This window comes from Heterodontus francisci, unplaced genomic scaffold, assembly GCF_036365525.1.
Source record: "Heterodontus francisci isolate sHetFra1 unplaced genomic scaffold, sHetFra1.hap1 HAP1_SCAFFOLD_59, whole genome shotgun sequence".
In the NCBI taxonomy this organism is placed as follows: Eukaryota; Metazoa; Chordata; class Chondrichthyes; order Heterodontiformes; family Heterodontidae; genus Heterodontus; species Heterodontus francisci.
In genome coordinates this window covers 4,551,161-4,575,367 of record NW_027140758.1, presented here as the reverse complement: position 1 = coordinate 4,575,367, position 24,207 = coordinate 4,551,161, and positions in this window count along the sequence as shown.

Below are 24,207 nucleotides of genomic sequence, written 5' to 3'. Positions count from 1 at the left end.
AATGCTCCAGCTTCACCTTTTGCACTGACGTGCTCGGCTCCACCAACATTGAGGATAGGGATGTTTTTGGAGCCTCCTCATCTGGTTCGTTATTTAATTGTCCACCACCATTCATGACTGGTTACTTAGTTTCTCAGGGCAGTGTCCTAGGCCCAACCATCCTCAGCTGTTTCATTGATGGCTTTCTCTTCAACATAAGTGAGAAGTGGGAATGTTCGCTGATGATTCACAACTCATCAGATACTGAAGCAATCTGTACCTGCAAGCAGCAAGACCTGAACAACATTCAGGCTTGCGCTGATATGTGACAAGCAACATTCTTTGATCTGATCCTGAGGGAGATATCCGTGCGTGGAGTGGCGGGATGTATGGAGAGTGATTCTGAAGAGGGTGTCAGAACCTGGAGGGCAGAATCTGTGGAGAGTGGTCCTCAAAGGATGTCCATGTCTGGAGATTTAGGAATTCTGAAGAGGGTCTTCGAGCCCATAGTGCTGGGATGTATGGAGAGTGATCCTGAAGTGGGTGTCCGAGCCTGGAGTGGCAGGATCTGTGGAGAGTGATCCTGATGTGTGTGTGTAAACCTGGAATGGAAGCTTTCTGTGGAGGTACAGGAGGAGGCCATTCATTCCCAGTATTTTATAAAGGTTTAGCATAACTTATATGCTTTTACTCTGTGCCTCTATTAATAAAGCCAAGTGTCCTGTTTGCTCTTAGCTACCTTTTCAATCCTTCTAACATTGGTGTACATTGTCTCTCTGCTCCTGCACCCAGTTTAGAATTGTAACGGTTCATTTATATGGCATTCTTCCTTCCAAATTGTATCACTTCACACTTCTCTGTGTAAAATTTCATCTGTTATGTGAAAGCCCATTTTACCATTTTTTTTTAAGTTCCCCTGAAGTGTGTTACGATCACTGGCATAGGACAAAATTCCTGAGCATTCTTTGATGCTATCTCCATAGACAGAGCAATCTTATACGCGAGCTCAAATGTAGGATTTTGTGTGTTTAGTATCTTATTTCACCCACCAATATAAGCACAAATATGTCACGTAAATCTTGTTCACTGCAGTCCCTGCTGCTGTTTGCTGCCTATATTTACAGACTTTAATCTCAACCTCTTCACCATGTTCTCTAATATATTCAGGGGGCATCAGCAGAGAAAATGTTCACCAAGCATGGCAAGTGCAAGGAAATGTTTTTTTATGTCATTATGTCATGAACATAATATACAAATTTTTACATGTGTGAATCATCAAGATGTGTCCTCATAAATGGAACCCCGTCACAATAAACACTGTCACCTTTCAATGTTTAACAGACAGGTTTGACGGTCTGATGTGTGTGATTCCCATATTAATGTGTTTGTGCAAAGTTCGGGGAAAGATGGAGATATGAATAATTTATAGGGAAATCTTTTAAACATATTACCACATCTCTCACTCACAAAGATCTGCAAACACATGGATTCCAAAAGAACCTGAGTACAAAATCACCTAAAATAAACACAGCCAGAGAAACTTGCAATAACCTGTAGCTCAGGGAAAGTACAGATGGATATTGGGCATCTCCTGGCAGGACAGAGTGCCGAATGCAGAAGTACACCAGCGTGCAGGGATCTGCAGCATGTTTGCCCTCTTGAGTCAGCGGTGACTCTGTTGACTGGGTCATGTGTGCTGAATGGATGACGGTCGCTTTGCCAATGACATGCTCTTTGGTGAGCTTGCTATCAGCATGAGACCAACAGGTCACCGACGTCTGTGATACAAGGACATCTGCAAAGCGAGATCTCAAGCAGACTGGGATTGGAGTCGATGCATGGGAAGTCCTTCCTGCTGACTGGAATTCCTGGAGAAAGGCACTCAGGAAGACCATGGGAAAAGCAGAGGACAAAAGAAATGACCAGATGGTGGGAAAGAGAGCTCAGAGGAAGGAAAAATTATCAGTCGACCTCGGGCCAATGACATTCATCTATACCAGCTGCGGAAGGGATTGTCACTCACGAGTCATCCTCTACAGCCACAACAAACGATGTTACATACAGAAGTGACGTACACCCCGGGTGTAGCCCATCGCCTTCCGAGACGGACGGTTGCCTATTACAATTACAACTACAGCTACAACTACAAGAGCGAGTCAGAGGCTGGGAACACTGCCGTGACGAACTCAGCTCTTGACTCGCCAAAGCCTGCCCACTATCTGCAAGGCCTTCCTCTGATTTCAATTGCACATGCATTTGTGATTTGGGTCTGTAGCTTAGTTGGTTAAAGCACCTATCTAGTCAACAGGAGATCTTGGGTTCAACTCCCAGCAGAGCCTTATTTCACAATAGCAACATGCTTGAAAAGTTTCATTATCAACATTGACATTTGTGTCTTGTGAACTTTAATTCAAAATACTTGATGAATTTCAATCACATTAAAAAAACAGCCTTTGTGAATGATTTGAGTTTGGAATGGCTGTTCCTCCTTGGACAGAATTTCAGTGCTGAGACATCAAAGTTAACTTCTTTGACATAAATTTGTTCACAGTTACATTCAACCTGGAAAACAGCTTGATATTAATCTCACTGAAGGAGAGTGTTTGTGTCATTATGTGTTGCTTTTAACCGAGACTGGGACATGACACAAGTGGGAGGGTTTGTCTGAGGTTTGGAATATTTGTCAGTCAGGAACAAGAAAAATCAAAGGAACCAAATAAGAAAACCTATGTCTCATGTGGTTACCGAGAAACGGTGAGAAGATATTAAACTTTGTTGCATACAGTATTTGTAAACAGTATTTGAAGGGTCTCAGTAAAAATGTTCAGTGTTGATGAGAGTGGGGTCTGGGTGAGCAGCTGCTTAATGTGAGAGGGTCAGGACTGGATGCAGGAAGTTCTCTGACAGTCTCTCTCTGATGGGTTGAGTTGATTTTCAACTGGCAGCTGTTGCTGTTTTGATAATTCAAGTTCCCTCCACTGATTTTTTTGGACAGACAGTGCAGTATGAGGATGTAAAGGGTTAATGCTGAAGACAGTGGGATTAACCCCACCCACAATCAGAGTGATGATGTAACAGTCACATGAGATGAGGTTTGGGAGGAGAGAGCAGCACCAAGGATGCCAGTTTCGGAGGCTTGATGAGTGTGTATATAGTATTGTGTAAATTAGAAAAGAGTTCTTAGTTCTTTCAGCAGGAAATGTGTCCAGAAAATATCACGAAACTCACAATTTTATTATTCAGGAGTTGGAACACAGGGATATTAACTCCAAGTGACAGTAGTGGTTTCATTTAACAAAAGAAAAGGAGAGAATAATATTGCTCATTGATTGAAATCTCCCAGTGAGGAGACAGTTAAACAGGTGATCTGTTGGCGCATCCTTCGATCCAAGGTTTCGGCAGCATTTAATCTCCCTTTTTGGTGAAACTCTCTGTTTTTTGCATCTTTTTTTAATCCAGCTTTGATGGACCAGTGAAAAAACTGAAAAAAGTGAACAGATCCATCCTTTCTTTTCTTCCTTCTTCCCATCAGTTTCTCTTTTCTGTCCCAATTTTATCTGCTGTTTTACCCATTCCAATCATAATTCAACATTCCAATCAAATCTATTTGTTATTCCACAGTGTCTCTCCATGTGTTTTATTCTGTTGTATTCTCTCACAGTCTGTTTGATGATCAATTTTACATCTCACTCTCTGTTCTGGTGAAGATCAGAAGCAGTGTTATCTGTTTGCAACACCCGACAAGTCGGCCTGAGGCTGTGTCTCATCGATAATGTAGAGTTAGGAACATAGGAACATAGGAGCAGGAGTCGGCCATTCAGCCCATCGAGCCTGCCCCACCATTCAATATGATCATGGCTGATCATCCACTTCAATGCCCTTTTCCCCACACTTTCCTCATATTCCCTTATGTCATTTGTATTTAGAAATCTATCAATCTCTGCTTTAAACATACTCAATGACTGAGCTTCCACAGCCCTCTGGGGTACAGAATTCCAAAGATTCACAACCCTCTGAGTAACAACATTTCTCCTCATCTCTGTCCTAAGTGGCTTGCCCCTTATTTTGAAATTGCGTCCCCTGGTTCTCGACTTCCCAACCAGGGGAAACATCTTAGCTGCATCTACCCTGACTGTCCTTTAAATATTTTGTAGGTTTCAATGAGATCACCTCTCATTCTTCAAAGCTCCAGAGAATACAGCCCCAGTTTCCCCAATCTCTCTACATAGGACAGTCCCACCATCCCAGGAACAAGTCTGATGAACCTTCTTTGCACTCTAACTGTGGCAATAATATCCTTCCGAAGGCAAGGGGACCAAAACTGCACACAGTACTCCAAGTGCAGTCTAACCAAGGTTCTACACAATTGAAGCAAGAATTCACTACTCCTATACTCAAATCCTCTTACGATAAAGGCTAACATACTATTAGCCTTCCTAATTGCTTGCTGCACCTGCATGTTAGCTGTCAGTGACTTATTGACATGGACACCCAGGTCTCCCTTATACTCTATACCTCAGTTAATAAAGGAAAGGACCTGCTGAACCACCTTATTGACCTGTACTGCTACTTCAGGGATCTGTGGACATTCACTCCGACGTCCCTCACTTCCTCTACACCATTCAGTGTTCTCCCATTAATTGTGTATTCCTTTGCCTTTTTTGACGCCTGCTCTCGCTGTTCCCTGCTCTCCGAGTGAACTCTTGCTCCCTCTCTCTCCTGGACTCTTTATGCTCCACTCTGCCCTCACTGTTTCCCGCTCTCTTAATGTATCAATATTTGTTTGCCTTGTGTTTAATTTAAAATATGGATTAACTGTATTTTACAGTTGTAGGTTTTATTTGGTAATCCTGTGCAAGTTGTGGATTGGTATTCAATATTCAGCTCATTGAAAACGATTGTGAATGAAAATATAACTTTCAATCTTATACATGGGCTGGTCTGCAAGCTCCAAGTCCTTCATTTTGTAGTAATGGCTTGATACTGTATCTTTCAGTCTTAATCTCTGTGGGATTTTTGAACTGGTATGTAATGCATAACTTGGTCTAACGTTCTGATGTACATTATTGGGATTCATAGGATCATAGGAAATAGGGGCATTAGGCCATTCAGCCCATCGAGCCTGCTCCAACATTCAAACAGATCGTGACTGATCATCTACCTCTACGCCATTTTTCTCTGCCATCTCCATATCCCTTGATCTTGTTAGTATTTAGAAATCTATCGATTTATGTCTTGAATATGTTCAATGATTGATCTTCCACAGCCCTCTGGGATAAAGAATTCCACAGATTTCTCACCCTCTGAGTAAAGAAATTCCTGCTCATCTCAGTCTGCCCTTATTCTGAGACTGTGTCCCCTTGTTCTGGACTCACTAGACAGAGGAAACATCCTATCCATATCTACACTGTGACACCCTGTAAGAACTTTGCCTGTTTCAATGAGATCACCTCTCATTCTTCAAAACTCCAGAGAATTTAGGCCCAGTTTCTGCAGTCTCTCATCATTAGACAATCCCACCATCCGAGGGGATGAGACCGGTGAATCTCTGTTGCACTCCCTCTGTGACAAGTCTATCCTTCCTTAGATAAGGAAACCAAAATTGTACAGAATACTCCAGGTGCGGTCTCATCTAGACTTCATACATCTTTACTCATGTACTCAAATACGCTTTCAATGAAGCCAACCTACCATTTGCCTTCCTAATTGCTTGCTGCACCTGCATACTAGCTTTTAGTGTCTCATGAACAAGGACACCCAGGTGCCTTTGGACATCGACACTTCCCAGCCTCTCACCATTTAAGAAATACTCTGTCTTTCTGTTTATTCTACCAAAGTGGAGAACTTCACACTTATTCACATTACATTCCATCTGCCATGTTCTTGCCCATTCATTTAACCTGTCCAAATCCCCTTGAAGCCTCCTTGCATTCATTCTGTACCTTTCAATTCTTTAAATTTTGTCTGTTTTATTTCAGATTTTATATTTAAAATGTCACCATGGTGACAGAGTTTATTTAGATCTGATAGTGAGTTTGTTTTTGGACTGTGATTGATGTATCAACCTGTCAGCTGTACTGAATTGGAGTGAAATAGAAACAACTTCTGTCTCTCCTGCTGTTGTTTGACTGTTGGATTGAAAATGTGTCTCTCTTGACTTTGGGATCAGTGTCTGTCTGACTACTTATTTTGTTTGTTCCAGTGGAACTGATGAACTGGCAGTATCTCTGTGCTTTGGGAGTGATCCTGTACCGACTGTGTGTTGGAACGAGATCACTGCGTTTTTCCTTGTGTCCAAGAATCACCACATCCAGTCAGGTTCCTTCATGTATTTTCCTGCAGGAATGAAAGAACTGGTGAGGTAGAAGATACAAAAGCGATCAATGTAATCGTCCCAATAATAATCATTATGAACAATCACAAAATGAAAACCAAAAACACAAACAGTGTCAGTGTCTGACTCCACTGCAGTACTGCAGCATTCAGCTTCCGTTTACCAGGTGTTTGCCGTGGTTTTACAACAAGTTTGTGACATTCAGAAACAACACAAGCCCTGCACTGCTCAATGACTGGGACTGTCCGATAGAGCAGTGACCTTTACACAGTCACATTTCTATTTCAACGGAAAACAAGCAGCCACTATTTAAAATGTGCCTTTCACACTTCTCACCTGGTGTCTGCAATAAATGTTCTTTGTCTAACTGTCCACATCGTTATTTTGCGGCTATTTTCCCCCCACTGTTCACAATCCAACAAACAGTGAGAGACTGGAACTAAAGCAGGAAAATTCCCTCTCCTTTGGGTGGTGAAATTGTCAGTGATTTTCAATAGTGATTTCTTCCCATTGTGTCTCCCTGAGCCTGTACAGACAATGTCCGAGAATGAACTCTCCCTTCCCCGTGTCCCCGGCTCACTCCATGTTCCGGGAGCAGCTCCTGCTCCACATTGTCTGTTGCAAACACTCCCCGACTCCCCCTCAACTTCCCACCACTCAATGCTAATCTCTGAGCACATCTGCGGACACGCTCCCAAAGCAGTGGCTGCAGGAAGCAGATGCTGTTTGTTCCCTTCTCCCGGGCCCGGGAAGTCTCCATTAGCAGCTGATTTAAAGCATCTTCCCCTGATTGAGTGAATGGCCTCACAGACTGGGTTGGGGAAAGGCTGCGCATGCGCCCCACTCCTCATTGTGACGTCCCACTGGGGGCGGGGCTACATCGCGCGTGCGCAGATCTTTGCAGCAATTCAGCACTCAAACATCAATGGGAACTTTCCCCATTTCACCCTCATCAAAGTCCCAAAGTAAGTGAAGAGGGACTTGGAATGGAGGGAGGGAGGGGCGGTGTAGGGGGAACCTAGAACCCAGAAAGCTGCCCACTTGCCCCATTTAGATGCTCAATTTGCGGTCATTCCCTGCAGGGGGTTTGTTATTAATGAGCCCCTCCTGGTAAAACAATCCGATAGAAAGAGGGGAGAAAGGAGGGAGCCGGTGTGTTTGCTGGGACCTTGCAGAATTCATTTCAGCAGCAAAAGTCCCGGGTTATATTAACCCGAGTGAAACACGCTGTCAGTGAGAGGAAAACCGAACAGCCCTTTTCATCTTTTCATTGGAAACAAAGTAGAGCCGGAATTGCGGCGAGCAGAGCAGACACACAAGCTCAATGACAGGAGAGCTCGGCCGTCCCTGAGTTTCAGCTCCCAGCTCTTACATTTCCTCATCCACACGGTCTTTACTGTGGATGCTCAGGGGTCCCTTGTCGGATCTGAGGACTGTATCCATTAAACATTCTGAGTCAGGAGATCCACACACTCTCTGTTACCAAGATTTATGGGCAGGAATGTTTCAAAACTTTGTCTATTAAATCATTGTATTATTCACAGAACTAATGAGGCAATCGGTTCATTATTCAGGCCTTGAACTTGGTTTGGGTAGACCAAAAACTGAGAGGTTCAGCACCTTTCCAGTTCTTCACTAATATAACTGATTTTTTTTGATGAAGTAACAGAAAAGGTTGATGAAGGGAAAGCAATGGATGTTGTCTATATGGATTTTAAGAAAGCGTTTGACAAACTACCACATAAAAGGCTGGGTAACAAAACTGAGGCTCCTGGAATAGGAGGGTCAGTATCTGCTTGGATTTAAAAATGGATGAAATATCAAGAAAAGCGAGTTGTGGTATTTGGTTGTTTTTCAGAATGGAAGATGGTGAACAGTGATGTCCACAATGGTCAGTGTCAGGACCACCATATATATAAATGACTTGAATATTGGAATCACAGAATCACAGAATTGTTACTACACAGAAGGAGGCCAGTTGGCCCATCGTCTCTGCACTGACTCTCCAAATGAGCAATTCACCTCATGTCACTTCCCCGTCTTCTCCCCATAATCCTGCACCTTATTTTCAGATAACAGTCTAATTCCCCTTTGAATTCTTCAATTGAACCTGCCTCCATCACATTCTCAGGCAGTTCATACTTTAACCACTCGCTGTGTGAAAAAGTTTTTCCTCATGTCGCTTTTGCTTCTTTTACCAATGACTTTAAATCTGTGCCCTCTCGTTCTCGATCCTTTCACAAGTGGGAACAGTTTCTCCCTATCCACTCTGTCCACACCCCTCATCATTTTGAATACCACTATGAAATCTCCTCTTAGCCTTCTTTTCTCCAAGGAAAACAGTCCTAACTTCTCCAATCTATCTTCATAACTGAAGTTCCTCATCCCTGGAACCATTATCATGAACCTCTTCCATAATCTCTCCAATGCCTTCACATCTTTCCTAAAGTATGGCACCCAGAACTGGACGCAGTACTTCAGCTGAGTCTGGTGTCTTATACAAGTTCAACATGACCTCCTTGTTCTTGTACTCTATGCCTCTATCACTAAAGCCGAGGATACTGTATGCTTTATTAACCACTCTCTCAACCAATAACATATAACCCCAGGTCCCACTGCTCCTGCACCCCCTTTAGAATTGTACCCTTTATTCTATATTGTCACTCCATGTTCTTCCTACCGAAATGAATCAATTCACATTTCTCTGCATTGAACTTCACCTGTCATCTGTCCTCCCATTCCACCAACTTGTCTATGTCCTTTTGAAGTTCTACACTATCATCCTTACAGTTCACAATGCTTCCAATTTTCGTATCATCCATAAACTTTGAAATTCTGCCCTGTACACCAAGGTCTAGGTCATTAATATATATCAGGAAAGGCAAGGGTCCCAACACTGACTCCTGGGGAACTCCACTACAAACCTTCCTCTAGCCCGAAGAACATCCATTGATCACTACTCTTTGTTTCCTGTCACTCAGCCAATTCCATGTCCATGTTACTACTGTCACTTTTATTCCATGAGTTATAACTTTGCTCACAAGTCTGTTGTGTTGCATTGTATCAAATTCCTTTTGAAAGTCAATAAAAGCAAAATACTGCAGATGCTAGAAATCTGAAATATAAACAGAAAGTGCTGGAAATACTCAGCAGGTCTGGCTGCATCTGTGGAGAGAGAAACAGAGTTAATGGTTCAGCTCAGTGACCTTTCAGAGGCTGTCAGACCTTCTGAAAGTCCATGTGGACCACATCAACAGCATTGCCCTCATCATCCCTCTCTGTTGCCTCATCAAAAAACTCCAGCAGGACAGTTAAACATAACTTTCCCTTAAGAAATCCATGCTGGCTTTCTTGAATTAACCCACATTTGTCCATGGGGCTATTAATGTTGTCCCGAATTATTCTTTCGAGAAGAGAGTGAGACGAGGTGAGTTGCTTCAGCAGAGAGCCAGCATGGGTTCGTCAGGCCGAATGGCCTCCTTCTGTGCTTTAGCCATTCTATGATTGTATGATTCTAGCAGCAACTGTTGGTGGAGAGGCAGTGATGCAGGAATGGGTTGACAGAAAGGGGAAAGTCTGGGCTGGTGTGTGTTTGCAGCATTTGCAGCTTGTGTTAGGGTTTGTGAATAAAGGTGATTTGGAAGCTGTGTTCCAAATTGAAGTGTTTATTGGAAGCAAGAAGTTGATGTCAATGAAGAATAATATGTGTGAAGATGAAGCGTGGTGTGATTGTGGATAGCAGTAAATATATTGTTGGTGAATTATTTGTGTTAATAAACTTCCACTGCACCCTCTGCTGCAGGCTGCTGTTTATATCCAGCTGTGTATTAGTGCTGTGTGTTAACTAGATAAATGTTTGTTTCAACGCTGTTTATAAAGCAATAGCATTGCACTCAAACAGTCCCAGACATAGCAACACACGTACAAAAGCAAAATACTGCGGATGCTGGAAATCTGAAATATAAACAGAAAATGCTTGAAATAGTCAGCAGGTCTGGCAGCATCCGTGGAGAAAGAAACAAAGTTAATGTGAGCTAAGGAAACAGACCTGAACTGTTGACTGTTTCTCTCTGCACAGATGCTGCCAGACCGACTGAGCATTTCCTGCATTTTCTGTTTTTATTACAGCAACACCTCTGATCAGTAGTAGCGGTGATAGTGCGAGCCAGGGGGCAGCCGGGAAGGTACGTTTCACTTTCGAGTACTTACCTGGCGATTCGGCGGACGCGGACACGGGGACTGCTGGGTCAGTGATCTTATATCTTCGGGCAGTGGCTAAACCCGAAACACTACATGTGTAGTGTCTCCCACCCATCCTCCTCCTCCAACCAAAAAAAAGGACTCTTGTGTGGAGGGTTTGGTAAGGTAAAGTTTTCCTTTATATTTTTTTATTCTCTGTTGTCAATTTCGAGCAGAGGGGATGGAAGCTAGGGCAGTTGCATGCTTCTCTTGCAGGATGTGGGAGGTAAGGGTCACCACTTGTGTCCCTGCTGACTTCACCTGTGAGAAGTGCACCCAACTCCAGCTCCTCATAGACCACGTTAGGGAACTGGAGCTGGAGCTGGATGAACTTCGGATCATGCGGGAGGCAGAGGGGATGATAGAGAGCAGTTATAGGGAAGTACTGACACCTAAGTCACAGGATAAAGGTAGCTGGATGACCGTCAGGGGAGGGAAAGGGATCCCCTGTGGCCGTTCCCCTCAATAATAAGTATACCGTTTTGGATACGGTTGCGGGGGGGGGACCTACCAGGGGAAAGCCACAGCGGCCAGGTCTCCGGCACTGAGCCTGGCTCTGCGGCTCAGACGGGAAGGGTGGAGATTAGGAGAGCGATAGTGATAGGAGATTCAATGGTTAGAGGAACAGACAGGAGATTCTGTGGTCGCGAACGAGACCCCCGGATGGTATGTTGCCTCCTGGGTGCCAGGGTCAGGGATGTCTCAGATCGAGTCTACAGGATTCTTAAGGGGGAGGGGGAGCAGCCAGAAGTCGTGGTACATATCGGTACCAATGACATAGCTCAGAAAAGGGATGAGGACCTGAAAAGCGAATATAGGAGTTAGGATGGAAGCGAAAAGGCAGGACGAGCAGAGTAGTAATCTCAGGATTGATACCGGTGCCACGTGCTAGTGAGGCTAGAAACAGAGAGCGAGTGCAGCTGAACACGTGGCTACAGAGCTGGTGTAGCAGGGAGGGCTTCAGTTATGTGGATCATTGGGATACCTTCTGGGGAAGGTGGGACCTGTACAAGAAGGACGGGTTGCAACTGAACTGGAGGGGCACCAATATCCTGGGCGGGAGGTTTGCTAGAGCTCTTCGGGAGGGTTTAAACTAGTTTGGCAGGGGGACGGGAACCGGAGCTATGGATCGGTGGACGGGGTAGCTGTTGAACAGGCAGATAACGAGTGCAGAGAGTCTGTGAACAAGGTTAGACAGTTGACAGGGCAACGTTTCAGCCAGTATGATGGGTTGAAGTGTGTCTATTTTAATGCAAGAAGTGTCAGGAATAAGGGTGATGAACTTAGAGCATGGATCAGTACTTCGAGCTACGATGTTGTGGCCATTTCAGACACTTGGAGATCACAGGGGCAGGAATGGATGTTGGATGTTCCGGGGTTTAGATGTTTCAAAAGGAATAGGGAGGGAGGTAAAAGAAGTGGGGGAGTGGCATTGTTAATCAGGGATAGTATCACAGCTGCAGAAAGGTAGGTCATCGAGGAGGGTTTGTCTACTGAGTCATTATGGGTGGAAGTCAGAAACAGGAAAGGAGCAGTCACTTTATTGGGAGTTTTCTATCGACCCCCCAATAACAACAGAGACACGGAGGAACAGATTGGGAGGCAGATTTTGGAAAGGTGCAGAAGTAACAGGGTTGTTGTCATGGGTGACTTCAACTTCCCTAATATTGATTGGAACCTCCTTAGTGCAAATAGTTTGGATGGAGCAGTTTTTGTCAGGTGTGTCCAGGAAGGTTTCCAGACTCAATATGTCGATTTCTTTTTTTATTTCCAAAATATACTTTATTCATAAAGATCTGTAAAAATTACATTGCCACACAGTTTCCAAACAGCACCAAAAAATACAAACATTGCAAGGGGGATCAGTTTCCTTCAATACTGTCATGAGTTTCTTCCCAACCCTACCGTTTCACAATTGTCATGTCAATTACAGTTTTACATATACAGCAATTGAGAATATTAACGATACAGTTCGAGGGGTTTCCCATGGATCCAGCCCCTCAGTCCAGCTTGGTGGGGGAACCTTACACTGTGGTCTTTCCCTATTGAGCCTTTGCTGCGGCTGCCCCAAGCCTTAGTGCGTCCCTCAGCACGTAGTCCTGGACCTTGGAATGTGCCAGTCTGCAACATTCGGTGGTGGACAACTCTTTGCGCTGGAAGACCAGCATGTTTCGGGCAGACCAAAGGGCGTCTTTCACCGAATTGATAGTCCTCCAGCAGCAGTTGATGTTTGTCTCGGTGTGCGTCCCTGGGAACAGCCCGTAGAGCACAGACTCCTGTGTTACAGAGCTGCTTGGGATGAACCTTGACAAAAACCACTGCATCTCTTTCCACACCTGCTTTGCAAAGGCACATTCCAGGAGGAGGTGGGCGACCGTCTCTTCCCCACCACAGCCAACGCGGGGGCACTGTGCGGAGGGGGCGAGACTTCGGGTGTGCAGGAAGGATCTGACGGGGAGGGCCCTTCTCACCACCAGCCAAGCTACGTCTTGGTGCTTGTTTGAAAGTTCTGGTGATGAGGCATTCCGCCAAATGACTTTGACGGTCTGCTCGGGGAACCATCCGACAGGATCCACCGTTTCCTTTTCCCGTAGGGCCTTGAGGACATTCCGTGCAGACCACTGCCTGATGGACCGGTGATCAAAGGTGTTTCCCCGCAGAAACTCTCCACGAAGGATAGGTGGTACGGCACCGCCCAACTGCATGGAGCGTTCCGCGGCAATGTGACCAGGCCCATCCTTCGCAACACCGGGGACAGATAGAACCTCAGCACGTAGTGACACTTGGAGTTTGCGTACTGGGGGTCTGCACACAGCTTGATGCAGCCGCACACGAAGGTGGTCATCAGGATGAGGGCCGCGTTGGGTACATTTTTCCCGCCCTTGTCCAGAGATTTGAACATCGTGTCCCTCCGGACCCGGTCCATTTTAGATCCCCAGACGAAGCGGAAAATGGCTCGGGTGACTGCCACGGCGCAGAAGTGGGGTTTGGGCCAGACCTGCGCCACGTAGAGCTTCAACGTGAGCGCCTCGCACCTGATGACCAGGTTCTTACCCACAATGGAGAGAGATCGCTGCCCCCACATGCCCAACTTTTGTCGTACCTTGGCTACTCGCTCCTCCCATGTTTTGGTGCACGCCCCGGCCCTTCCGAACCATATCCCCAGCACCTTCAGGTAATCTGACCTGACGGTGAAGGGGACAAAGGATCGGTCAGCCCAGTTCCCAAAGAACATGGCCTCGCTCTTGCCGTGGTTAACTTTGGCTCCCGAGGCCAGTTCGAACTGGTCGCCGATGCTCATCAGTCTGCGCACGGACAGCGGATCCGAGCAGAAAACGGCGACGCCATCCATTTACAGGGAGGTTTTGACCTGAGTGCCTCCGCTGCCTTGGATTGTCACCCCTCTTATGCTCGCATCCTTCCTAATAGACTCAGCAAAGGGTTCAATACAGCAAACAAACAAGACCGGGGATAGAGGGCAGCCCTGTCTGGCTCCAGATTTGATCGGGAAACTTTCCGATTCCCACCCGTTGATTGAGACTGCGCTGCTGATGTTTGTGCCGAGCAGTTGGATCCAATTGCAGATTCCCTCCCCAAACCCCATTTTGGAAAGCACGTCCATCATGTAGGTGTGCGATATCCTGTCAAAAGCCTTCTCCTGGTCCAGGCTGATGAGGCAGGTGTCCACCCTCCTGTCCCGTACGTAGGCGATCGTATCCCTGAGTAGCGCAAAGCTATCAGAGATCTTCCTGTCGGGTACAGTACAGGTCTGATCGGGGTGAATCACCAACTCCAGAGCAGACTTGACTCGACTGGCTATAACTTTGGACAGAATCTTGGAATCAACATTAAGTAGTGAGATGGGCCACCAATTTCTGATTTCTGCCCTCTCCCCCTTCTGCTTGTAAATGAGGGTGATGATGCCTTTTCTCATGGATTCTGACATGCTGCCGGCCAGGAGCATACTCTCGTATACTTCCAGCAGGTCCGGGCCGACCCAGTCCCACAGGGCCGAGAACAACTCGACCGGTAAGCCGTCGCTCCCGGGAGTTTTACTCGTCTCGAAAGACTGGACGGCCTTTGTCAGCTCGTCCAGAGTTAGCGGCTTGTCCAGTCTCTCCCTCCTGCTGTCATCTAAGACCTCTGTGATAGATGACAGGAAGGACTGGGAGGCTCTGCTGCCTGCGGGCCTCGCGTCATACAGCCCAGCATAAAAGGATTTGCTGATCCTTAGTATGTCGGACTGCGAAGACGTTACCGAGCCATCTTCTTCCTTCAGGCTGCTGATAACAGAGCTCTCTCTGTGTACCTTTTGGAAGAAGTAACGCGAGCACGTCTCATCCTGCTCAATGGAACGGACTCTGGATCGGAAGATGATCTTGGAGGCCTCCTTGGCAAAGAGCGAGGCCTGCTGGCTCTTCACCTCTTGGAGGTCCTCCTTGACCTCGACCCCCTTTGACTGCAACCGGAGTAGATTTTGCATAATTTTCTGGAGTCGGGACAGTTCCCTCTGTCTCTCTCTCGCCTTCTGAACACCTTTGTGGATGAAGAACCTCTTGATGTTCTCCTTAATCGCTTCCCACCAGTGAACTGGAGACTCAAAGAGGGGTTTCACGGTCCTCCAACCTTTGTAATCCCTTTTGAGTTCCTCAACGTTCTCTGGTGTCAGCAGTGTCGCATTGAACTTCCACGTCCCTCTGCCAACCCGCTGGTCGTCCTGTAAGTGACAGTCGGCCAGTAAGAGGCAGTGGTCGGAGAAGAACACCGGCTTGACGTCGGTGGTTCCGACCGTGACAGCACGGGACACAAACAGGAAGTCAATCCTGGAACGGGCAGACCCGTCCGATCTTGACCATGTGTATCTGCGCTGCGCTCCGTCTGCAGGTTTGCTGAAGACGTCGTGCAGTTTGGCATCCTTAACTGTTTCTATTAGGAATCTGGACGTAGCGTCCAGTTTGCTGTCGTCACTGCCGGATCGTCCAGCCGCATCGATGATGCAGTTGAAGTCACCGCCTAGGATGACCGGCCTGGACGTCGCCAGCAGCAGTGGGAGCTGCTGGAAGACGGTCAGCCGCTCGCTGCGTTGTACCGGGGCGTACACTTTGATCAACCGGAGCGGAGCGTTGTTGTACATCACGTCTGCTACGAGGAGGCGGCCGCCCACCACCTCCTTAACTTCGGAGATGGTGAAGTTACCTCCCCGCAGCAGAATACCCAGGCCGGAGGAACGGCAGTCATTACCCCCCGACCAGATCGATGGCCCGTGGGACCACCATCGCGACCACTGCCTGTAGGTGCTGAGGTGTGGTATTCCACACTCCTGCAGAAACAGTAGGTCAGCTTTGACCTTGGCAAGGTAATCCAAGGTTGAAACACATCGCGTAGTAGATTTAATGCTACGCACATTAATGGAAGCAATTCTAACACCCATGTTTTACTAAAAATTAGTTGTTGCTTCCCATACCATTTGTCCTCGCTAGTCCCAGTCCTTCGGGATGTTCCTGCATACCCATCGTGTGCGCAAGCAGTTTCACGTTGGTTGGGCTCAGAAACCCCTCCTGATTTTTCATGCAGGGTTTGTGCCGCTCGGGTGACATCGGGGGGGGTCTTGTAGGCAGAGAGGATTGGGTTGTCCTCAGCTGCTTCCATCTGTTCCTCCTCGAAAACATCACAGCTCCCGGTCTCCCGGAGCTCAGGTGCGCCAGACGTGTCTTTGCTCCCGGTGTCCCGGAGCTGAGATGCGTTGGCCACTTCGTTACGTGTGCGGCATTGGGGTTGGGGCACGCCGGGCCCATCACAGCTTCCAGTGCCCGGGGGCTGGGATGCTTTATCATCCATATCGGAGTTCTGCCGCCTCTTTTGAAGGGGCTGTCGTTCCAGCATTTCCCCGTCCAGTGAAGAGGAGTTGTTGCAGTCTGATTCAGAAGAGAGCCTCCTCTTGCCACTGGTTTGGGTGGTGGCTTTGGGATGTTTTTTCTTTGTGGTTTTCCTCTGGACCACTTGCCACTGACCTGTTTGTGTAGATAGGCTGACTGGAGGGGAAGCTATGTTGGATTTGGTGCTTGGCAACGAACAAGGCCAGGTGGCAGATCTCTCGGTGGGAGAGCATTTCGGTGATAGTGATCACAACTCCCTGACCTTTACTATCGTCATGGAGAGGGACAGGAGCGGACGGGATGGGAAAATATTTAATTGGGGGAGGGGGAATTACAACGCTATTAGGCAGGAACTGGGGTGCATAAATTGGGAACAGATGTTCTCAGGGAAATGCACGACAGAAATGTGGAGGTTGTTTAGGGAGCACTTGCTGCGACTGCTGGATAGGTTTGTCCCGATGAGTCAAGGAAGGGATGGTAGGGTGAAGGAACCTTGGATGACAAGAAATGTGGAACAGCTAGTCAAGAGGAAGAAGGAAGCTTACTTAAGGTTGAGGAAGCAAGGATCAGACAGGGCTCTAGAGGGTTACAAGGTAGCCAGGAAGGAACTGAAGAATGGACTTAGGAGAGCTAGAAGGGGACATGAAAAAGTCTTGGCGGGTAGGATTAAGGAAAATCCCAATGCGTTCTACACTTATGTGAGGAACAAGAGGATGGCCAGAGTGAGGGTAGGGCCGATCAAGGATAGTGGAGGGAACTTGTGCCTGGAGTCGGAGGAGGTAGGGGAGGTCCTAAATGAATACTTTGCTTCAGTATTCACTAGTGAGAGGGACCTGGTCGTTTGTGAGGACAGCGTGAAACAGGCTGATATGCTCGAACAGGTTGATGTTAAGAGGGAGGATGTGCTGGAAATTTTGAAAGACATGAGGACAGATAAGTCCCTGGGGCCAGCCGGGATATACCCAAGGATATTAAGGGAAGCGAGGGAAGAGATTGCCGCGCCTTTGGCGATGATCTTTGCGTCCTCACTGTCCACTGGAGTAGTACCAGATGATTGGAGGGTGGCAAATGTTATTCCCTTGTTCAAGAAAGGGAATAGGGATAACCCTGGGAATTATAGACCAGTCAGTCTTACGTTGGTAGTGGGCAAATTATTGGAGAGGATTCTGAGAGACAGGATTTATGATTAGTTGGAAAAGCATAGTTTGATTAGAGACAGTCAGCATGGCTTTGTGAGGGGCAGGTCAAGCCTCACAAGCCTTATTGAATTCTTTGAAGATGTGACAAAACACATTGATGAAGGAAGAGCAGTGGATGTGGTGTATATGGATTTCAGCAAGGCGTTTGATAAGGTTCCCCATGGTAGGCTCATTCAGAAAGTAAGGAGTCATGGGATACAGGGAAAGTTGGCTGTCTGGATACAGAATTGGCTGGCCCATAGAAGACAGAGGGTGGCAGTAGATGGAAAGTATTCAGCCTGGAGCTCGGTGACCAATGGTGTTCCGCAGGGATCTGTTCTGGGACCTCCGCTCTTTGTGATTTTTATAAATGACTTGGATGAGGAAGTGGAAGTCTGGGTTAGCAAGTTTGCCGATGACACGAAGGTTGCTGGAGTTGTGGATAGTGTGGAAGGCTGTTGTAGGTTGCAACAGGACATTGACAGGATGCAGAGCTGGGCTGAGAAGTGGCAGATGGAGTTCAACCTGGAAAAGTGTGAAGTGATTCATTTTGGAGGGTTGAATTTGAATGCAGAATACAGGCGAAAAGACAGGATTCTTGGTAGTGTGGAGGAACAGAGGGATCTTGGGGCCCATGTCCATAGATCGCTCAAAGTTGCCACCCAAGTTGATAGGGTTGTTAAGAAGCCGTATGGTGTGTTGGCTTTCATTAACAGGGGGATTGAGTTTAAGAGCCGCGAGGTTATGCTGCAGCTCTATAAAGCCCTGGTTAGACCACACTTGGAATATTGTGTTCACTTCTGGTCGTCTCATTGTAGGAAGGATGTGGAAGCTTTAGAGATGGTGCAGAGGAGATTTATCAGGATGCTGCCTGGACTGGAGGGCATGTCTTACGAAGAAAGATTGAGGGAGCTGGGACTTTTCTCATTGGAACGAAGAAGGATGAGAGGTGACTTGATAGAGGGGTACAAGATGATGAGAGGCATAGATAGAGTGGATAGCCAGAGACTTTTTCCCAGGGTGGAAAGGGCTATCACCAGGGGGCATAATTTTAAGGTGATGGAGGAAGGTTTCGGGGAGATGTCAGAGGTAGGTTCTTCACACAAGAGAGCGGTCGGTGCATGGAATGCACTGCCAGCGGTGGTAGTAGAAGCAGATACATTAGGGACATTTAAGCGTCTCTTGGATAGGTACATGGATGATAGTAGAATGAAGGGTATGTAGGTAGTTTTGATCTTAGAGTAGGTTAAAGGTTCGGCACATCATCGTGGGCCGAAGGGCCTGTACTGTGCTGTACTGTTCTATGTTCCATAACACAGGTGTTGGGAGGCTCAGCCTGGCTACGCAATGTTACAAGGACGCTGAGTGACACCACCGACAACGGGACAGAGAGAAAAACGCACAGAAAACGAATAGACTGTGAGGAAGCAAAAGTGAGGAACGGAGAGAGAGAGACAGACAACGAAACTGAGATGGAGAAACAAGGCATTTGTATGATTGTGCTCTCTCTGTTGTGTAACGGTATTTCCTGTTGTGTAAATATATTTTCTGTTGTGTAAAGATGTACCCTGTTGTTGTGTAAAGGTTTTCCCTGTTATTGTTTTATTTTCTGATGCTGACCGTCTCCTCACTGTGACCATTTGTCCTGGTTTTATTGTGGCCAAAATCCACATCTGGTGGTGGAGAGGAGACTCTGCAGGAAGGGGTTGACAAAGTGGGAGAGACTCGGCTGGTCCGTGTTTGCAGTTTGTGTTCGTGTGAGGAAAAGTGATTTGTTACTGATTGATGTGTTCACTCAAAGGAAAAAGCTGATTGCAATCGAGCACATCTCGTTATTCTGGGGAAACACTTGATGTTTTGAAAGTGAACTGTTTGTGTTGTTACCAAACATAAATAGCAGAGAATGGTTTCGATCCATCGACCTCTGGGTTATGGGCCCAGCACGCTTCCGCAGCGCCACGCTGCTAACTGCTGTTTTCAATTTTAGCTGCCTGTTAGTGAAATATGTTCATTTCCCCAATGTTTTTATCAAAATAGGATTGTGGTCGGATTTCTCAAGAATCCCGGACTCAGCAACACACGTGCTGACGGACTCACCCTCACTGCACAATGACACAAGGACACTGAGTAACAGCACCGACAATGAGGGAGACAGAGAAAGACACACAGAAAACCAGGAAGATATTATCAGGACCCAGAAAGGAACAGACAGAGAAAAACACACAGAAAACCAGGAAGAGATTATCAGGACCCAGAAGGGAACAGACAGAGAAAGACACACAGAAAACCAGAAAGAGATTATCAGGACCCAGAAGGGAACAGACAGCGAAAGGGACTGAGCAAACCAGCAAGAGACAACGAAAGACTGATGATTTATGTAATTGTGTTCTCTGTTGTGTAAAGATATTTCCTGCTGTGTAATATGTTCTCTGTTGTGTTACTGTATTCGCTGTTGTGTGAAGATGTTCTCTGTTATTGTGTAAAATGGTTCCCTGTTGGGTAAAGATCTTCTCAGTTGTGTAAATATGATCCGTCTTGTGTAAAAGTGTTCCGGGTTGTTTAAATATGTTCCCTGCTCTGTAATGTAGAGCTGAGTCTGCACTAATGGAATTGCTACAGTATCTTCCAGTCTGATACTGTATGAGGGCTGGAATGTGATCCAAAGCACAGTCTATACAAATTAAATTGCTATTGTATCTTTTAGTTTCACAATCCGGGGGAGTTTTAAACTGAAATCTCAGTTTGTATCTCAGGTTATGCTATCTTTCAGATTCTCTCAATCTGATATCACACTTGAGATTTAGACTTAAGAAAGGATGTACTGGCATTGGATGAGTTCAAAAGCGATTCACTCAGCTGATTCCTGAGATGAAGGGGTTGACTTATGAAGAACGGCGAAACAGGTTATTCATTCGTGTTTAGAAGAATGAGGGGTTATCTTTTTGAAACGTACAAGATTCTGAGGGGGCTTAACAGGGTGAAGAAGGGTCTCTGACCTGAAACATTAACTCTGCTTCTCTCTTCACAGATGCTGCCAGACCTGCTGAGTATTTCCAGCATTTCTTGTTTTTATTAACAGGGTAGATGTTGAGAAGATGTTTCCACTAGTGGGGGAATCTCAAACTAGGCGACATAGTTACAGAATAAGGGGACACTCATTTAAAACTGAGATGCAAAGGAATTTCTTCTCTCAGAGGGTAGTGAATGTCTGGAATTCTCTACCCCAGACAGTATTGGAGGCTAAATCACTGAAAGTATTTAAAGAGGATGTAAATAGATTTTTGAAATATTGGAGAGTTGAGGTCCATGAAGAGCTGGCATGAAAGAGGAGTTGAGGTCTGGGGCAGATCAGCCATAATCTTACTGAATGTCAGGGCAGGCTTGAGGGGCCGAATGGCCTACTCCTGCTCCTATTTCTTCTGTTCTTATGTTATGTTATATCTAATGTATATGTCAGGATGCACTATGGGAATTAATACTGAAACTTATAAACTCATAATGTGTGTAAATATTGGGCTGATATTTAACTTGAATCTCAGAGTACATTATTGTAGTTAATTCTGTCAGTTTGAAAAGGGAACTCTGTTCCATAATGAAAACAAGAAATGCTGGAAATACTCAGCAGGTCAGGCAGCATCTGTACAGAGAGAAGCAAAGTTAACGTTTCAGGTCAGTGACCTTTCAGATGCAGCCAGACCTTTTGAAAGTCCATGTACACCACATCAACAGCATTGCCCTCATCATCCCTTTCTGTTACCTCATCAAAAAGCTACAGCAGGACAGTTAAACATGATTTTCCCTTAAGATATCCATGCTGGCTTTCTTGAATTAACCCACATTTGTCCATGGGATTATTAATTTTGTTCCGAATTATTCTTTCGAGAAATTTTCCCACCTCCAAAATTGAACTGACTAGGGAGTGAAATGAGGTGAGTTGCTCTAACAGAGAGCCAGCACGGGTTCGACAGGCTGAATGGCCTCCTTCTGTGCTGTAGCCATTCTATGATTGTATGATTCGAGCAACAACTGTTGGTGGAGAGGCAGTGATGCAGGAATAGGTTGACAGAAATGGGAAAGTCTGGGCTGATGTGTGTTCGGGTTTGTGAATAAAGGTGATTTGGAAGCTGTGTTCCAAATTGAAGTGTTTACTGGAAGGAAGAAGTTGATGTAAATAAAGAGTAAAACGTGTTAAGATGAAGCGTGGTGTGATTGTGGGCAGCAGTAAATATAGTGCTGGTGAATTATTTGTGTTAATAAACTTCCACTGCGCCCTCTGCTGCAGGCTGCTGTTTATATCCAGCTGTGTATTAGTGCTGTGTGTTAACGAGATAAATGTTTGTTTCAACGCTGTTTATAAAGCAATAGCATTGCACTCAAACCGTCCCAGACATAGCAACACACGTTCAAAAGCAAAATACTGCAGATGCTGGAAATCTGAAACATAAACAGAAAATGCTTGAAATAATCAGCAGGTCTGGCAGCATCTGTGGAGAGAGAACAAAGTTAATGTGAGCTAAGGAAACAGACCTGAACTGTTAACTGTTTCTCTCTGCACAGATGCTGCCAGACCGACTGAGCATTTCCAGCATTTTCTGTTTTTATTACAGCAACACAGGCGTTGGGAGGCTCAGCCTGGCTACACAATGTTACAAGGACGCTGAGTAACACCATCGACAACGGGACAGAGAGAAAAACACACAGAAAACCAAGAATAGACTGTGAGGACGCAAAAGTGAGGGACAGAGAGAGAGGCAACGAGACTGAGATGGAGAAACAAGGCATTTGTATGATTGTGTTCTCCCTGTTATCTAAAGGTATTTCCTGTTGTGTAAATATGTTTTCTGTTGTGTAAAGATGTACCCTGTTGTTGTGTAAAGGTTTTCCCTGTTATTGTTTTATTTTCTGTTACTGACCGTCTCCTCACTGTGACCATTTGTCCTGGTTTTATTGTGGCCAACATCACCATCTGGTGGTGGAGAGGAGGCTCTGCAGGAAGGGGTTGACAAAGTGGGAGAGACTCGGCTGGTCCGTGTTTGCAGCTTGTGTTCGTGTGAGCAAAAGTGATTTGTTACTGATTGATGTGTTCACTATGAAGAAGAAGCTGATTGCAATAGAGTGCCTTTGGAAGCATCTTGTTATCATGGGGAAATACTTGATGTTTTGAAAGTGAACTTTTTGTATTATTACCAAACATAAATAGCAGAGAATGGTTTCGATCCATTGATCTCTGGGTTATGGGCCCAGCGAACTTCCGCTGCACCACTCTGCTAACTACTCTTTTCGATTTCAGCTGCCCGTTAGTGAAATATGTTCATTCCCCTATGTTTTTATAAAAATAGGATTGGAGTCGGATTTCTCAAGAATCCCGGACTCAGCAACACACGTGCTGACGGACTCACCCTCACTGCACAATGACACAAGGACACTGAGTAACAGCACCGACAATGAGGCAGGCAGAGAAAGACACACAGAAAACCAGGAAGATATTATCAGGACCCAGAAAGGAACAGACAGAGAAAGACACGCAGAAAACCAGGAAGATATTATCAGGACTCAGAAATGAACAGACAGAGAAAGGTACTGAGCAAACCAGCAAGAGACAGCGAGATAGAAGCAAAATACTGCGGATGCTGGAAATCTGAAATAAAAACAAGAAATGCTGGAACCACTCAGCAGGTCTGGCAGCATCTGTGGAAAGAGAAGCAGAGTTAACGTTTCGGGTCAGTGACCCATCATCAAGGAGGCGAGGACAAATGGTATGGGAAGCAACAACTAATTTTAGTAAAAAATGGGTGTAAGAATTGCTTCCATTAATGTGCGTAGCATTAAATCTACTACGCGATGTGTTTCCACCTTGGATTACCTTGCCAAGGTCAAAGCTGACGTACTGTTTCTGCAGGAGTGTGGAATACCACACCTCAGCAGCTACAGGCAGTGGTCGCGATGGTGGTCCCACGGGCCATCGATCTGGTCGGGGGGTAATGACTGCCGTTCCTCCGGCCTGGGTATTCTGCTGCGGGGAGGTAACTTCACCATCTCCGAAGTTAAGGAGGTGGTGGGCGGCCGCCTCCTCGTAGCAGACGTGATGTACAACAACGCTCCGCTCCGGTTGATCAACGTGTACGCCCCGGTACAACGCAGCGAGCGGCTGACCGTCTTCCAGCAGCTCCCACTGCTGCTGGCGACGTCCAGGCCGGTCATCCTAACGGTGACTTCAACTGCATCATCTGGAGATCTAAAATGGACCAGGGCGGGAGGGGCACGATGTTCAAACCTCTGGACAAGGGCGGGAAAAATGTACCCAACGTCGCCCTCATCCTGATGACCACCTTCGTGTGCAGCTGCTCCAAGCTGTGTGTGGAGCCCCAGTACACAAACACCAAGTCTCACGATGTGCTGAGGTGTTGCGAAGGATGGGTCTGGTCACATTGCCGTGGATCGCTTCATCCAGTTGGACCATACCGTACCAGCTATCCTTCGTGGGAATGTTTCTGCGGGAAAACACCTTTGACCACCAATCCATCAGGCAGTGGTCTGCACGGAATGTCCTCAAGGCCCTATGGGAAAAGGAGATGGTGGATCCGGTCGGATGGTTCCCCGA